Below are 17,746 nucleotides of genomic sequence, written 5' to 3' on the forward strand. Positions count from 1 at the left end.
AGAGAACAGGCAAAGAGAAATCGGGCCCTTCGCGGAGACTCTTAAGAGAAACCAGGAAGCCCAAGAATGCAGCCCTCCCTCCAGCTTGTAGGTGACGGCACCCCTGGTCAGTTTCATCTTCTCTCTAGTCTAAATCCCCAGAGCGCTCCTGTTAACTTTATGAGTGGGACAGGAGACAAAGGCAGCAGGACGCTCCTTAAGCTCTTGGAGGAGAGTCGCCGCAGGTCCAAGGGGCAGCCCCAGACAGGGCAGCATCTGCAAGGAGAGCAGAGGTCCTGAGCAGGACCCCAGCCCACCCCTTCTCTCCCCATCCCTGTGCTGGAAGGACTCCCACTAATGGGCTCAAATGCTGGGTCTCCTGCGGCCCCTCCTCCCTGCTCCCTGCTGAGGGCCTGCCCGCCCTCTCACAGCTGGTCAGGGGTCTGCGGGCCTCAGGGAGCCCCAAACCATCACCCACCCTGTGCCCCTGCCTCCGGTGAGCGGCCTGCAGACCCTGGCTCCTCCCCCTCACCGGGCCTCCCCTGAGTCCCCTTCCCCCTTCCCCCATCCCCCTCCACCTGCACACCCCACTCTTCCCCTCCAACCTCCCCACACCCCCACACCGCCACCACCTCACATGGGCAGGGGCGCAGGGCAGGGGCAGGTGCCCACTGAGCCCCATTTAAGGATGGGTGAGTGAGCCGTCACCTCCTGTCTATACTCGCTCCGGCAGTCCCGGGAGCCCAAGCTTTGAGGGCGTCTGCACCCACATGGGGTGCTCCCTCGGCCGGAAGCCCGGCCGGAACATGGGGACACCTGGGACCCACCTGGAGGAGAGGCTTCTTGGAGCAGCTGGAATGTTGAAGGCCAGCCCGGGGTGCAGACGCTGGGCGGAGCCGTGGCCGCGCGGGGAGGAGGTTGGGCTCTGTGGGCCACATGGTGGCCCTGTGGGCCGGGTTTCCAGGGATTCCAGGGGGAACCTCAGGGAGGCCGGGGAGGTCTCCTCCTCAGAGCTGATTTCAAGCTGGGGTCAGGGAGCAAATGCGAAGCCCCAACACAGGGGGAAAACAAAAAGTCAAGGAGTGAGAGCCGGGGTGAAGGCGGAAGCTCTGTTTTAATTCTTACACACGAGGGCTTCCTGGGGACTCAGCTGGTAAAGAATCCGCCTGCAAAGCAGGAGACCTGGGTTCCGTCCCTGGGCTGGGAAGATCCCCCAGAGAAGGGAAAGGCCACCCACTCCAGGATTCTACTCTGGAGAATCCCATGGACTGTCCATGCGGTCGCGAAGAGTCGGACACGACTGAGCGACTTTCACGTCATTTCCAGCACCTCCCTGAAAAACAACCGTGCCGTGTGTTCAAGGACCAAAAAGGTGCCCTGACGCCTCCTTCAGAGAAGCCGCAAGTTAGAAAAGGTGCCCTGACGTATCCTTCAAAGAAGCCGCAGGTTAGAAAAGGTGCCCTGACGCCTCCTTCAGAGAGAGCCGCAAGTTAGAAAAGGTGCCCTGACGCCTCCTTCAGAGAAGCCGCAAGTTAGAAAAGGTGCCCTGACATATCCTTCAGAGAAGCCGCAAGTTAGAAAAGGTGCCCTGACGTATCCTTCAGAGAAGCCGCAAGTTAGAAAAGGTGCCCTGACGCCTCCTTCAGAGAGTCGCAAGTTAGAAAAGGTGCCCTGACGCCTCCTTCAGAGAGAGCCGCAAGTTAGAAAAGGTGCCCTGACGCCTCCTTCAGAGAGAGCCGCAAGTTACTCACAGTAGGAACAGTGTGAGCCTTCCTGAAGACTTTATTTAAAACGTCCTTTAAAGAGTGAGCGTGGTTCCTGGTACCGTTCTGGGGGTGAGGGGTGAGCAACAGTTTCCTTTCCTATTTCAGCACATTCCTGCCCCCACCCCGAGGCACCGTGCAGGCCTTGTTTCAACAGAACCAGCGTCCTCTGAATCAGGGCCCCTCGGGCCGGGCTACGGCCTCAGAGAAGCCCTGACCTCCGCATCCTGGGATCGGCATCCCCAGGTGGTCCCTCTGAGGGTCTAGGAGGCCCAGGGCTCCTTGGGGTCTTACCGGTGACCACGTTTGTTCCCTCCTCTCGATGACTCGCCTGGGCTGCCCCCACAGCTCCTGTGACACATTCTGAGGTTGACAAGCCGCGTTCCTGAACCACAAGTGAGTCAGCGTTGCCCCCGGGAGCCGGGCCCTCCCGCGGGTGCTGAGTCACAGTCCGCATTCCAGCGTGCCCCCTGCTGCCTCCGGGCCTGAGGACCCTGCAAGGACCAGGCTGGAGCGCGCCCCGCAGGCTCAGGGCTCACGTCCCTCCCTGGGATCTGTGGCCATGTTGCCATCTTGGCCAGTAGGTGGGGGGCTCCCCTTGCACAGGGACCCACGCCCACCAACCCCTTGCCCCCCTGGGTGTCTGGCAGAGGTGTGAGTTCACAGCTGCCACAGAGCAAGACCCGCCGGGGGCCCAGAGTCCTGGCGCCCCTTTCCCAACCTCAGCACCTCAGAGGGCCTGCCCACGTCCTCAGAGAGTCTGCTTCCAGGCCTCAGGGGCTTGGGGAGCTCATCCGGGCTGGTTGGCTTCTCAGAGGGCGTTCCCATGTCCTCAGAGGGAGTGACTCTCCAGGCAGTAATGAGGGTTCCCAGCAGGGCTTACAGATGGTCGTGGGGGTCTAGGAGGAGCCTGGGCGCTGAGAACCAGTGCGGACCCCAGGAACTCCCCTGCTGGACACTCCTGGAGGCTTCCCCAAGGGCTGCCAGCCGCTGGCCCTCCACTCCGCACGTGAAAACCTCCTACTCAGTCTTCACAGGACCTGTCCGACAGGCTGAATGGTGTGTCCCTTCCAAGTTCGGCGCTGAAGTCGCGGGCTCCTGTGAACACGTGCGTCTAGGAGGTGGGGTCTTCGCAGAGTAAGTTGGGGCGTCAGAGCGAACGTGGACAGAGCAGGGCTGGTGTCCTCACGGGAAGGACAGCTCATGAAGAGAAAGAGCCACCTGGACTCTGAGGGTGCCCGGGAGGGAGGCTTTGATCGGGGCCTCCCGTGTTCCCAGAGGGGCTCGGGCCGCCCACCCCGTGACCTGGGGCTTCAGGCCCTCTGAGCCGGGAGTCCGCAGACGTGTGAGGGTCCAGGACCATCTGCAGATCCCGTTCCAGCCGCATGATGACCTCTGACCAGCATGCACTGCTGCTGCCCGGCCAGAGCAGACTCCCTCCCTGAGGCTGGGGCCGTGCTGCGCCTCTGGGTGAAGTCCCAGGTGGGGCTCTAAGGCTGCCGTCCCCGTGGTCCGGGTCCCAGGGCTCATCCTCTGGGTCTAACCACTGGCGAAACGGGGGAGCCCAGAAGAGGAGCACCCCCGGTGACTGCCAGCCTGAGGTGGTCCCAGCAGAGTGGGGGCAACCAGGGGCTGCAGCTCCCCCGAGCCTGGCAGTCATTCCGGCCTGGAGAGAAGCCGCCCCATTCTGGGCAGGGGTGGGTGCCCCCCACAGTCTGGGAAGAGGCCGCCCCATTCCGGGCAGGGGTGGGTGCCCCCACGGCCTGGGGCCCCATTCCGGGCAGGGCTGGGTGCCCCTGCGGCCTGGGTCTGGCCCCCCACAGCCTGGGTCTGGCCCCCAGCGGCCGGCTCGCAGCGTCGCTCCCCGCCCGGGGCGGTGCAGGCCTCGCCGTGGACTTCCCGCTGGTATGGTGTCCCCTCCTATCTGGTTTCCCCAGATGGCTTCTCTGAGGTCAGGAATCTCCCCAAGCAGAAAGCAGAACTGTTTTCCAACAGACTTGAGAACTATGAAAAGAATATGCAAACACCCATAGAAGGGTGACTAAATTTAACTACATCTGAGAATCAAAAAACGCTGGCAGGATGAAAGGGATGAGGATCAAGACGAAAGGCAAGTGAGACAGAGCAGCGTCGGGAGCACGCTGGAAGGACCCGTGTCAGTCACATCTGGTTTTTCAAAACCCCTACAGCTCAACAAGAAAAAGGCAAAAACTCAAGAGATGCAAAGGCGTAATTCAAAGACAGGAAATGCAAGTGGGCAGAAGCACGTGACTCACTGACGGCAGTGAGGAGGCGCCGTGTGGTGGGCGGGCGCCCGCCAGGGGCGCGTCCGTGGCCAGCAGGTTCCCGGGAGCCTGCACTCGCCCCGCTGCTGCTTCCCTTCTGGAGGACCCAGCCCTGCCCAGCCTCTCCCAGCCCCTGGAAGCCCCTCGGAGCCCCCAGCACGGCCCTGGGCTCCTGCAGCCGTGCGGGACACACACGGCCCAGGAGTGCGTCCCCGAGGTGGGGGAGGCCTGGAACTTTCTCTGCAAAGGGCGCTGGGCAGCCCCGTCCGGGAGGCACTGCTGGTATTCCTGTGTCTCAGGGAGTGCGGGAGTGCAGGGCCCCCTGGGATGCACGGAAGCTGCTGAACGTCTACACAGGTGTAGGTATTCCGCCCCCAGGAAGGTCTCAACCTGCAGAGGGGTCCCGGGCTCGAGGGCTGCTGACGGCTCCCACGTCTGGGGCACAGGGTGTCTGCCCTAGGAGACCCTCTTACCCGCACGGCCCCCACACGCAGTGCAGGGACAGGCTTCTGGTCTGGGGCAACGGCCTGAGAGAGCTCCCCTGGGCCCACCTGCTGGCCGCAAGGCAAGGAGAAAGGGCCCCAAAGATCCACTTCCAGGTTTCAGGGAGAGCGAGACCTTCACTCGATGGGTCTTCACCCGACAGGTGGGGTGTGCCCGCTGTCCTCGGGGCAACATGACCTTCGACCCTGATTGACCTCCCGCTCCAGAGGCAGCAGACCCGGCTGGGCCCCAGCAGCTCGGGACGACCACCCCCCGCCCCACCGGAGACCTCTGATCAGGCGAGGAGGCAGGGGTCCTTCAAGAGAGGCTTGCGTCCTGCATCCCGGGGCCGGGTGACCATCTGCGGTGACAACCCTCCAGGGGCCTGTGTGTCCACATCACTATTGGACATGGTGGCCTCCCCCAGGGCCCATGGCTGCTGGGGCAGCAGGAGGTGAGAGAGGCGCTGGCCCGAGTCACGGTCGAGCCCGGCCCGCGAGCCGCCTCTCAGAGGGGCCGGCAGGTGCGTGAGCAGAGAGTGCAGCCCAGGGGCCCAGGCCAGTCCCACAGGGGGCCGTGGGAGTCAGGAACCACTTCCAGGGGGGCAGGGGCCTCAGGGAGTGGCGTGCTGGGGGCTCCAGGCGGAGGGCCATGGGGGCTGAACGTCCCCAGAGGGCTGAGAGCAGAATCCGCAGAGGCCCCTGCCGAGCACTTGCAGGGCTCCGGCCGGCGTGCACTCCATCGCAAACTCCCTCCCGCTCTCAGGGCCTCGAGCAGCCCCGCCACCTCCATTGTCTCAGGGCCCCCGGAGAAGCAGCCTGAGTAGAACGTGTCCACCTGCTGAGGCCGATCGTCAAGGACCACCTCGTGCCGTCGCGGAGGCTGGCCCATCCCCGGGTTCTTCAGGGGCATCCTGGACCCGGGAGAGCCAGTGCTGTGGTTCGGCCTGTGAGCCAGCAGGCTCAAGACCTGGGAAGACCTCAGGCTGCAGTGCCAGCCCACGGCCAGAAAAGAGCAGAGGCCCAGCTCAGACGGTCAGCTGAGGGCGGTGGTCCACCCAGCACTGCAGCTGATTGGCCAAGGCCCACAGCTCGGGGCAGGCGGTCGGCTTTCCTGTCCACTCACTCAAATCCTCCTGTCATCCCGACTGAAGCATGTTCGGCCAAGCGTCTGGGCTTTCCAGGTGGCGCTAGTGGTAAAGAACCCACCTGCCGATGCAGAGACATAAGAACCTCAGTTTCGATTCCTAGGTTGGGAAGATGCCCTGGAGGAAGGCATAGCAACAGCCCACTCCAGTATCCTTGCCTGGAGAACCCCATGGACAGAGGAGCCTGGCAGGCTGCAGTCCATGGGGCTGCAGCGTCGCACAGGACTATAAGCACACACACTCAGGCCCTGCGCACGCCAGGACCCAGCCAAGCTGACACATAAAATCCACCATCTCAGGGGCTTCTGTTTTCCTTTTTTAGTACAGATTTCTAAACGGCCTTACTAAGAAAGGACCTTTTTCTCCACTAACGTAGAAATTGCTTCCTTTGTCGCTCAGCTGGTAAAGAATCCGCCTGCAGTGCAGGAGACCTGGGTTTGATCCCTGGGTTGGGAACATCCCCTGGGGAAGGGAAAGGCTACCCACTCCAGTATTCTGGCCTGGAGAAGTCCATGGACTGTATAGTCCACGAGGTCACAAAGAGTTGGACATGACTGAGCGACTTTCGATGTAGAAGTTGCCCCCCGAGTGGAGTCACTTATGAGTCTGGGGATGTCCCCACTCTCAGCTGACCCCTCACGAAGCGTGAATACCAAGCAGGAAGCACGTGGCCACCCTCCCGATGTGCAGTGGCGGGGAGCTCGGGGAGCCTTCTGAGGCTGACTCGGGTCAGGGGGCGGCTCCAGCAGAGGCATCGGAGGCCGGAGCCCGAGGGGAAGGACTTTGACCCACTGAGGTGCAGGCCGCTTGGCTGATTCAGCTGTTTGTTGTTAAACCCTAAGAAGTTCCTTCTTCACGCTGTGATTTCCTGGGTCACTTCCTTCCGCTCTCACGGTTGTCGTGTTACAAGAGGCTGGGTTTATTTGCCTGGTACCATCATTTTATAAGTGAGGAAAGTAAAATGAAGTAAGAACAATTAACCCAAGTGATACTGTTCGTAACTGACGTGAGCAGTCCTGATATGGGGTGCCATTCCACTGAAGTGCCACAGTAAACGTGGCAGGGAAATCGGGCCGCCGCAGAGAGACCCGGCGGCCGGGGCGGTCGCGCAGCCCGGCCCTCCTCTGTCCCGGCCACGCCTATCCTGGAGCCACCTTCAGAGCCGGCCTGAGCAGAGGCGCTGAGTCTGACCTCCAGGGGTCAACGACCAGAATTCAGAGCTCAGTGATCACGGGGCCGCGGGAACAGGGGACACGCAGGCTTACCCTTCCAACTTTCTGCCAGCATGCGCTTCGTCCACACAGAGTCCACACGAGAGGAGGAGGGCAGTCAGAGCGATCGGCCAGCGTGGCCAGGACGCAGAGGGGCCAAAACCAGGAAACCAACAGACCACAGGCAGAGCAGAGCCACTGGGGGAGTGAGAAGCAGCGGGGCGGGGGTCACCAGGGGGCCTCAAGGGTCAGGAAACACCGACTCGGACACACTCCACCTGAGACGCTAGGAGACGCTAGGGACAGGGGCCCGTGGGGTGGAGGTGTGGACCCCGAACGGCAGAGCCTGGCCGTGGGCGACACGGGGCTGAGCCAGTGGCAGTTAAGATGCTCTGCGCTCAGGACTGCGGTGGGCCCTCGGGAAGGAACATCTCAGGCTGGGGGAGTGTGACCCCTGTGCCCCTCCCTGGGGGCCTGGTGGGGCAGACACGCAGGAGGGAGCAGCCAGCACTCCAGGGCTGAGCCTCGGGGCCCCTCCTGCCGGGGGTCCTGGGAGCCATCCCAGGAGCCAACTTTGGGGCCCCAGGAATCTCACGAAGGCCCCCCACATGCGTCACGAAGAGCAGACGGAGTTAGAAAAGCTCCCCTTCCTGGGGGGCTGCTGCTAGGCTCCCCAGGTCCCCCTCCCCGCAGAAGGGCCCGGAGCTGAGAGTCTGCACAACAGCCTGTGCAAAAGTCACGCCTTCTCTCAGGGCTGCGGCCAAAACACAGGGGGAAACCTGCCCGCCTCTAGTCAGCCCAGAGGGGCGTGCCGGGTCTTCTCTTGACCATAGATTCTGCCACGAGAGCCCCCAAGGGGCCCAATGACCTTTCCCCCCAGGAAGGTCACCACGCAGCCCCTCGGTGTCCCAGGGCAGGCCGCAGGGCTCCAGGCACGCTCCCCACGGCCGCGAGGAGAGGAGAACCTCAGAGCTGCAGGCACAGTCTCCCTCTGTTTTGCAGGAAAGGAATTGGGAGAGGCCCTGGGGTCGCAGCAGCCCAGCCCTGACTCTGCAGCAAGGTCAGGTGTGCTGTGGGCCCAGCGCCCACCTCTGACAAGTCACAGATCTTCACAGAACATGCGTGTATGAGTATGTGTGTGCGTGTGTATATGTGTGCGCGCACGTGCACTCCTGGGGTGCCCTCTGGACAATGACCAGTGTTCCATCTCTACAAACTTATTTCAACATTCCTGATTGAATCCTCCCTTGAACCAATTTTTGATACTTAGTTCTTTGATGCTTTGGTGGCTCAGAAGATAAAGAATCTGCCTGACGATGTGGGAGACCCAAGTTCGATCCTGGGTCGGGAAGGTCCCCTGGAGGAGGAATGGCAACCCACTCCAGTGTTCTTGCCTGGAGAATCCCATGGACAGAGGAGCCTGGCGGGCTGCAGTCCACGGGGTCACAAGCAGGTGGACACGACTGAATGAGTGGCACTTGGTTTCCTTGATGCTTTCTGCTTTCAATGTGCCTTTTACTGCACACATTTGTGGGCAGATTAGAAATAAGACAGGGCAGTGGCCTGTCCCCCTTAGTCGGGGAGGCGGGGGGGCTTCTGCACACGAGGACAGAAACGTGCCTTCTGTACCAAGACTCACCACCTCCACGCCACCACCAACCCCCACCGACCCAGCCGCCCTCCAGGGAGCAGGAGTGGGGGTCCCTCCCTGGAGCAGACCACGCAGAGCTGAGGTGAGGTCCTTTCCAAGCCCACCTGCCATCCAGGCCTCTCCCTGCTCCAGAGTGACCCCGAGCCTACCGCCCCATCCAGAGGGGGCTCGATGGGAAGAAAGCTCCCCCAGACTCGAGACTCTCACGCCGAGCAGGAGGTAGAGCGGGGGAGGGGTGAGACAGCCCCTTGGGACGGTGGGGGCTTTAGTGGCTGTCAAACGGAGAAGGGGCGCACAGGTGCTCAGTGGGTGGGGCCAGGCTCTGCCAAACGCACCCAAAATGCAGAAGGGCCGAGAGGTCTCCCCTCCGGGAGCCCCGGGTCTGAGTCTTCTCCTGCCTCATCCTCAGGAAATCCTCTCACTCCAGGCTGCCCCCCCGGGGAGCTGAGACTCCGAGAAGGGACAGAAAGATGGTGGGGTGCACGTGGACTCAGCGTCAGGAGTCCCAAGTGTGTGCGCTCAGCTCACTACCCACCGTGAGGACCTTGAGCTGCTTCCTGCTGAGAGGCCAGACGCAGCGGGCATGCCCCGGCACGGAGGAGTCCCCACGAACCTCGCAGATGCAGGTGCCGCCTGGACACTACCGCCGGCCCCGCCTTCCACTGATGCGAGCTTAACCTGCCTCCCGACGCCAGAGGGGTGCCGGGCCGCTCCCTTCCATCACTTGTACCTGAAGGGCCACAAGCAGCCATCTGCCCCCAGGAGACACGACCTCTCTGGGTCGGCCCCCGCCTCCCTGGACTCCTGCCGGATGGAAGGAGGTGTCCATACGCCCTGGCGTCCCTGGGCCTGGAGCAGCAGACGGTGCCCATTGGAGACGTGTGCGCCCACACAGTGCCCCCTCAGTCCTGCCCCCCGCCCCCAGGTGAGCCCTTGAAGCCCCCCACCTTGTCACGTGCAAAGGACCAGCCCCCATTTGGAGGCAGACACAGGCACTGCCTGTCACCACGGTTACTCAGACACCACGTGGGGCAGCCTACTCACGGGGCTATGGGCCAAAAAGGGTAAAAAAGGAAAAAAAATAAAGAGGCTGCCAGCTAGGAGTCGGACGTGATTTTTATTGACTTTCTCTCCGCTCACTGTTGTCTCCAGGAGACAGCGTGACAGGCCCGAGTTCTCAGGAGCTGTGGGCTTCTCCTTCGACAGCTGGTAACTCAGTGGCTGCTCTGAGTCTGCGAACGTCAGAGCAGCAGCCACGTCTCATGACACAAGGTGCCCACCCGGGAACCGTCACCCGACACCCGGAGTGCTGGAGCTGCCCTCCGTGGGTGAAGTAGCTGGGGGCAGAGCTGGGGAAGCGGCGTTTCTGCTCTTCCTGGCATCCTGGTCGGGGGATGGACTTGTCCTAAGGGAGGACCCACCTCGTAGCCAGCTGCCCCTCCAGGAAGGGAGAGAGATCGTCCCTGGAGGAAATGAGGACCAGCACAGAGGGGGTGTCAGCCCCCACCATTCAGCACAGTGTGCGATCACCAGGGGTTTCAGCCTGATGAGGAGCCGCTCGGCCCTGACCTGGGCGCCCTTCTCTCCAGGCTCTGTGCTGACTCAGAGCACCCGCCCCTCACGCTCAAGGCTGGTGAGCTCTGGGGCGGAGGATCCACCAACAGAGGAAGCAAAGCTAGTCTCCCCCTCGAAGTCGGGAGCTGCCTATGAGCTAGGGGGACCTGCCACCCACCATGCGGGAAGGTGCTTCCTGGCATGCCAGACGTTCGTGCAGAACCCAAGACGGCTGGCAAGAGGGGCCACCCCGTGTCTCTGAGAACATCCGGAGCCCTGGGGGTCAGCACTGGGCTCTGGGCTCGGCCCCTGCCTTCCAGGGCTCCCACATCCCTCCAGTCTGCTCGTTTCCATCACGACCTCTGCGCTGTTGGCCCCAGGGATCCGCAGAGCAGAACTCTCTACCTCTCTCCTTCAGACAGCAGCCTGTCCTGCCAGGAAATATTGCATCACGCTGGGTTAGGTCTTCTGACAAAGTCTCAAAAAGCCACTACGGGGCTCCGGATCTCTCTAAACACTTGAGTTACTTAGAAAAATCAAAAGTGTGTGAAGAGCAAGCTGCAGGCAGGGTTGGAGCACCAGGGCACAGAGGCCATCTCGTGTCCTACAGAGAGAATGATGAAGCTTTTTAACATAACACGAAAAACCTGATGCTTTCCTGATGGCCTGGATATTTCTAGCCGGAAATGCACGCTTGGTCTCAGACCAGCCACCTGGTACAGTTGTGTGTGTATTAAGTTGAGCTTTCTCGACGCTTCGAATGGAGTGGGAGGAAGTCAGGGTGCTGCGAGCGGGCCCATACGCCATCCTGTCCCAGACACAGCTGTCCTCTGGACACTCCAGAACGTGACCCCGGCCAAATCCACGCAGCGTCCCCAGCAAAGACAAGGCTTCGGAACCGTGCAGCCTGTGTCCGCCCTTGCGGAAAACTGTCCATGAGTCAGTACCTCCGGGGCCCCACCCAGGGCTCTTGGCTGGGACGTGCCCGTGAAGATCTTCTGAGATGCGGTATCCCCCCTTTGTTAGACGCATGGACTGGAGGGACATCCCCGGGAGGTCCGGCGGGGTCACGGGTTTGATCCCTGGTGGATCCTGGCGCCCCCTGTGTCTCCCTGAGCCCTTGTGGGGGGTCCCCGGCTCCAGGCCCCGCCCCACTCTGCCTTCCCAGCTCTTTTCCACAGGCCCCCCCACAGCCACTGACCCCACGACCCCTGCACTGTCCAGCCTCCTCCGGGCACCGGCCTGGGAGGCCTGGGAGGGCAGCGTACCTTCCAGGGCTGCGGAGTCAGAGGACCCACTGTGGGACGCACCGGCGTGGCTGTGGGACAGGGTCTGGGATGTGGAGGTCAGCCCCCCAGTGGGCGGGGCTGCAAGGCCTGAATACGGGGGTGGAGGTCAATGGAGCCCACCGTGGAGGTCTTGCCATGTGGGTCTATTTCAGGGAGCTCAAGATCAGACAGAACTCCGCTCCAGGGACAGTGTTTACAGAAGCTCTGCTCCTGAGGGATCGGGGGCATCCCTGGGGGCTGGGAGGGATTGTCCGTGCCCTGAACTGGCCGACCCTGCGGGTCCACAGACACAGGTGAGAGCCCAGCTGAATACTCACCGTCCCTGCACGTTACTGGCTGTGAGTGAGTTACATGTTGGTAAGACATGGTAATCAGAGCCACGGCCTGAACGCCCAGGACAGGGGCACTGAGGCTGGCAGCCTCACAAGGACCCTGGGCTTCCTGGCCTTGGGGAGTGAGGAGGGTCTGTCCACACCAGTGGAGAGACTGGATGCCAGGCCATGAGCTCAGGGCCCTCCTGCAGGCGGCACCTGGGGGCCACGTAGGGAGGCCCTGAGACCCAAAGATGCTGGCCAGACGCCCGACCCCCACCCCAGACCTGATCCAGAACCACCCAGAACCTTCTGGAACTCCAGACCCCAAATCCGTCATTGGTTTGTAAAGCCTGGGGTTTGGGGGTCTCCAGGGGCTCAGCCCCACCTTCCCGGCCCCTTCTTCCTCCAACTGACACAGTCGGTGGGAATCCAGCGTGAACACAGCAAGGCCATCCCTGGGCCTTCAGACAGGTGGCCAGGGACAGGACCTCATCCTGAAAGAGGGGAGGCCTCGGGGGTCACAGAGGGTGCCCAGCTGCCTCATGACTTCCCATCGCTTCTCCCACCTCACCCCAGATCCATGAGCTCACCCCAGGAGACTGAGCGTGGGGCTGCAGGGCAGGGCGAGAAAGCATGGGTCACGGGGACAGGGAGGCCTCCGAGCCCAGAGCAGAGGGGTCAGAGGGTGGGCAGTGGGGCTGCAGCCGCCTACATGAGCCTGCGGTTCTGAGGGTCCCGGCAGTCGGCGAGTCCCATGTGGGATGTGGTCCCATGTCCACATGTTGAAGGGCTCCGGGTCAGCTTGGGGGGTGGCGTGGTGGAGAGCGTGGGGCCCCCTCTGCCCAGAGGAGGCGGCCATCCTGAGCTGTCACCTCTCTGATGCCGGGCAGGCTCCCCGAAGGGTGGGGGTCTGGGTGTCCTGCGGCCGCGCGGCGGCTCAGAGACCGGTTCTCCCCTGGTGCTGGAGGCAGGGGTCTGCGTGGAGGCCCCACTGCCTCTGCGGCCCGGCCTCACCCCCGCCACCGGCCGCCGTGGCTCTGGTCCTTGCCTGTGACTTCACGTGGTCCCCACTTGTGTCGCTAATCCCTCCTGTCTCCCTCCTGAGGACACCAGCCCCGCGCTCAGGGCTGACCAGTTAATCCGGGATAATCTCCTCATCCAGGGTCTTTACCTTGGTCGCATCTGCTGAGTCACAGTCCTGCTATTTGAGGAAAGGTCACATTCATGGCTTCCGGGGACTGGGGCTTGGACTCGGTGGGCTGGCGGCTCCCGGCCATGAACCATGGGGAGACAGCTCTGCCCAGCGTCAGGAGCCCTCAGGGCTGCCGGGGGGACTCCAGGTGGCCTCCGACTCCCCAGGGAGGCTGGAGGGCAAGGTCCAGATCATGGGCTCCAAGGGGAGGTGGAGGACGGAGCCCAGCCAAGGGGCAGGCCTGGAATCAGCAGGGACGGGGGTTCCGCCTCAGCCCCTGGACCCTGGGGGCCCCCAGTGACCCAACCGCCCTCCCTGGAATGAGTTCTACTCCACATCTAGTTCTTGGCTGTGTGTCGAGGGCTGGGGGCCTGATTCCTGGAAGCCCTTAGCTGTGTGGACCCTTCATGACAAGAGGCCCAGTGGGGCTCCCTGACCGCACCATGTGGAGCCCAGGTTAGGGCCAGGCTGTGGGTGACAGCACCCACTCAGGGTAAGGAATAAAAGTCCAAGGCCATGGAGACACAGGGGTCCTCTCCGGGGTCCCCAGCCCTGCAGCGGGAAGAAGGCAGCCAGAGAGGGGAAGGCCCGAGGAGCTGACCTGCCCCCACCAGGCCCGTCCCTGGGCGGCAGAGCTTCACCCTCTGCCAGAGCTCCTGTCTGCTGACCGCTGACCACAGGAATCTGAGTGGTGGCGTCCAGGAACCTCGGGGCCACCAGGATGAGCTGTACTGGTTTCTGAGGGGGTCGCCTGCACCATGAGCCCCCAGGGTCGTGTTCTCCAAAAAGCAAGAAGGGTTTCAGATGCAGGAAAGCCACGTGACAACCTGGTCCTAGCTCCAGCTCCAGGCACCCTTGGAGACAAGGAGAAATTCACCGGTGGGGTCGGTTAATCTTTGAAACACGTTCTCACCCGTGGGTCCTGGGTCCCGCATTTCAGGCAACACGTTTACTTTATTATGAGAGCCTTAGAGCACACCTTCCCTCTCATTGCCCCTGGGCACTGCCACCTGAGGCCTCGGAAGCAGGAGGAACCTTGTGACGAGGGTGTGTCAGGAGCCTGGAAGGTGACAAGGGACATGTGGGCGCCAGCCACTGTAGGAGCCCTCAGGACGCTCCTTCCCCGAAGGAACTCTCACTTCCGTCAAACGCACTTGGCCCTTTATTTATAAAACAGGAGTGGCTCTTCAACTTCGAGTCTGAATTTTTTCCCCATATATTAGCAAAACACAACAGAAAGATTAAGTCCCAAAACACAGAGATGCTTAACTAACCAGAGGGTGAGCCCACGTTCGCGTGTGGACACGCTGGGTGACGTGCCAATTCTATGAGTTCACTGTGATCCTAATCAAAGTTTCAACACAGTCAGGCCCCACTCACATAGAAGAGCCAACAACAGAAGTGGCGCAGAAGTACTCGAAGTGCTTCCGCTTGGAAGGAAGGAACATTACGAAAGTGTGTGGTAGCAGCTCAGGCCAAACCAAACACCCAGGAAGCAGGTCGCGCGCGGGTCAGGCTGTCCTGTGCGGTGGCTTCCAGACCCGCGGAGAAAAGGCCACTCATGTGGTCAAGAATATTTGGAAAAATGACTCTTCCTTTCGGGGAAAAAAGCATAAAAATTGTATCCCAAAGACAAATGTCGAAAACCTTAAGATGTGAAGGTTGGAAAACTATAAGTGTATCAGAAGCAAAGATAAAGCAGTGGGTTTACGACCTTTGAGAGTTAGGACCGTCTTCTCTCAGACACTAAAAACAGACGCATAGCAAATAGGACGCCTGATAAAGTGGACCGCCCCAAAGTCCGGGGCTTCTCAGTTACACGGCAGACTAAGTGCACAGACCAGGGAGTCTGGGGACATGAAGAACAATGAGACTCATGACCCAGAAACCGTAAAAGCTCGGACAATACAAGGGGGACAGACAGCAGGAAGACAGGCCAGACGCAGACTCAGAAGAGGAAGCCATGGTGTAAGAGCTGAGAAAACGCTCAGACTCCCCAGTGAACACCACACAAATGAAGGCCACACCTGCCCCGGCCCAGGCTGCAGTCATGGGGTCTTTTCTAGGTGGCGGGGGCGCGGGGGGGTGTCTGCAGCTGACCCCAGGCATCCAGCGTCGCGTCCCTTGCTGCTCCCGTGGAGTCCCCGACACCGAGCTGGGGCCTGGCCTCCTGGGACGTGTCATCTCCCAGCTGCCCTGCACCGGTGTGGCCACAAGGCCGGTCGTGGCTTGTGAGCCAAGGGGAGGCTCTGCACCCCCAGGCTGGTGGCATGGGGGGGTCTGTACCCACATCTTCCTTGTAATTGGTTGGTTTCTTGGGGGGATAGGCAGGCTGGAGCCTGACCTAAAAGTGGCCCCACTGGTTGATGACGGTGGAGCCATGGAAACAGGGGCACAGGTCCCCACCTGACCACGAGCCGGCACAGCAGCCGCGCCAGCCCCGTCCACCCGGACTTTGATTTTACAGCCCCTCTCTTTGCGGCTTTCCGCCCACAGCCACTGAGGCGAAGCCTCACTGCGGGAAGTGTACATTTGTCCCCCAGTGGGAGCCCACACACACTTTCCTCTATGGTCCTTGGAAGGTCCCATGTGGAACCATCCCTGAAAATAGCCCCTCGGGGAGACAGCCAGGCTAACCACAGTCCAAAGACCACACTCAGTGAGGAGACGGCGCTGGCTGACGGGTGCGGGAGCTGGTGATTGGCAGCACGGCAGTCAGGGTGAGTGTGGGGCACGGGGTCGGTGTGATCCTAAAGGGTCACGGGGGTGTCGATGCTGCCTATGGAGCAGGGCCCCGCGTGGGGTCCCTGGACGGACCAGCTCGTGTCAGCCCAGGCGAGGAGCCAGGAGGAGGGCCCGCTCCCACCCAGGAGGCCTCCGCAGAGATGCGGGGAGCCAGCCACTCCGGGAATCCCGCCTCCCGGCTGCGACAGGTGAGTTTCGAATCTGGGTGCCTTGGGGCGTCGCCCCGGCCGCCTTCCACGTGGAGGGTGAGTGCGCAGGTGGGTTTCAGCTGCCCCTTTTGCTTCCGTCTCTCGCTCCCAGCAGCAGTGATGGTCAGGACGCAGTGTCCATCTCCTCATTGGAGCAGAGAAGGCCGGTTCCCTGCTGCACTCCTACAGGGATTTCAAGGCCGGAAAACCTGATCATTTCATTAAACTGACACAAGAGAGTTCACGAATTCAAACAGGCTCATCTGCTCCACAGAGCGACTCACTGATGGTCCTTAAATTATAAGGAGCTCAGTGGCCAGAGCCACCCCGCCAATGGGTCAGGGCCCGAGGCTGGCCAGCGCTGGGCCGGCTGGTCACCACCATCGCCAGGGGGCCACACCCCCCGGGACTCGGCGGGGGCGGGTCAGACCCTGCCTCGCTGGCCGAAGCCTGGACCGTCGGTGTCATGGAGCCAGACCGCGTCTGGTGGGAGACCCAGGCCAGCGTGGAGGCAGGCGCAGGTTTTGAGGGAGAAGGTTGCTCACAGTGACCAAAGGTGCCCGAGTACCCAGGGACAGCTGGAGCAAAGCTGCCCGGAGGGTGCCCGTGGCCACAGGTCACAGGACAGGCTTCTGGAAGACACATGTTTGCTCTTGCTGAGCGGTGGACACAAGCAGGCACACCAACCGTTTCACTGAACTGTCGTCACTAAAACAGCAACCATTCCCTTCATTTAGCACTTGGTTCCTCCTCTCCCCCCAGCCGGGGTGTCGGCAGGACGCTCTCCTCCCACCGGTGCAGGACAGCAGCCGGGGTGGGGGGGGGTCTGTGTGGCCCCCCAGGACCGCTCCCACACCGCTTGGTCCTGCCTGCCTGCCCAGTGTGTCTAGTTATGACCAGAAGCTGAAGCCAAGGATGGCAGTCTCCCTCACGTCGTGCCCACCCCGCCTGGGCTTCTGCCCCACACCACCCGGGGACGCCGTTCGGTCCTCACGTCTCAGCGGAGGCTGTAGGAGAAAGGGGCCCGGAAGGAGAGGAGTGTTTAAAAGTAAGAAGCTTTTTAAGGAGTTTTAGGCCTAGTCGGACACGACTGAGCGACTTCACTTTCACTTTTCACTTTCATGCATTGGAGAAGGAAATGGCAACCCACTCCAGTGTTCTTGCCTGGAGAATCCAAGGGACAAGGGAGCCTGGTGGGCTGCCGTCTATGGAGTCGCACAGAGTCGGGCACGACTGAAGCGACTTAGCAGCAGCAGCAGCAGCAGCAGCAGCAGGCCATTTACATTTTGAAGGAAATGAGGGTGAAGCTGCCAAAATTCCCAGAGGCTGGCCTGGGCCGGGCACCGCAGGCCAGCCTCACACCCTTGCCCAGTCCCCGGGAATGGGGTGCCCTGGGCCTCACACCTCACCCACTCCCCGGGGGTGGGGGGTCCTGGGCCGGGCACCGCAGGCCAGCTTCACACCCTTGCCCGCTCCCTGGGGATGGGGGGTCCTGGGCTGGGCACCGCAGGCCAGCCTCACACCCTCGCCCGCTCCCCGGAGATGGGGTGCCCTGGGCATCACACCTCACCTGCTCCCCGGGGATAGGGGGTCCTGGGCCAGGCACCACAGGCCAGCCTCACATCCTCGCCCACTCCCCAGGGATGGGGTGCCCGGGGCCTCACACCTCACCCACTCCCCGGGGATTGGGGGGTCCTGGTCCGAGCACCACAGGCCAGCCTCACAGCCTCGCCTGCTCCCCAGAGACGGGGTGCCCTGGGCCTCACACCTCACCCGCTCCCCAGGGATGGGGAGTCCTGGGCCTCACACCTCACCCGCTCCCCGGGGATAGGGGGTCCTGGGCCAGGCACCACAGGCCAGCCTCACACCCTCGCCCACTCCCCAGAGACGGGGTGCCCTGGGCCTCACACCTCACCCGCTCCCCGGGGATGGGGGGTCCTGGGCC

The 17,746-nt window shown here is 62.1% G+C and overlaps 1 long non-coding RNA gene across 1 annotated transcript; it reads left to right on the top strand.

Annotated features, from left to right (window-relative positions):
• The first annotated feature begins 823 nt into the window (after nucleotides 1-823).
• Nucleotides 824-6,637, top strand: LOC132343260 (uncharacterized). Its single transcript, XR_009492013.1, has 2 exons — nucleotides 824-4,386; nucleotides 4,674-6,637. It is a non-coding gene; the product is annotated as an uncharacterized lncRNA (long non-coding RNA).
• Nucleotides 6,638-17,746: the final 11,109 nt, after the last annotated feature.

Source organism: Bos taurus, chromosome 20 (assembly GCF_002263795.3).
Source record: "Bos taurus isolate L1 Dominette 01449 registration number 42190680 breed Hereford chromosome 20, ARS-UCD2.0, whole genome shotgun sequence".
Classification (NCBI taxonomy): domain Eukaryota; kingdom Metazoa; phylum Chordata; class Mammalia; order Artiodactyla; family Bovidae; genus Bos; species Bos taurus.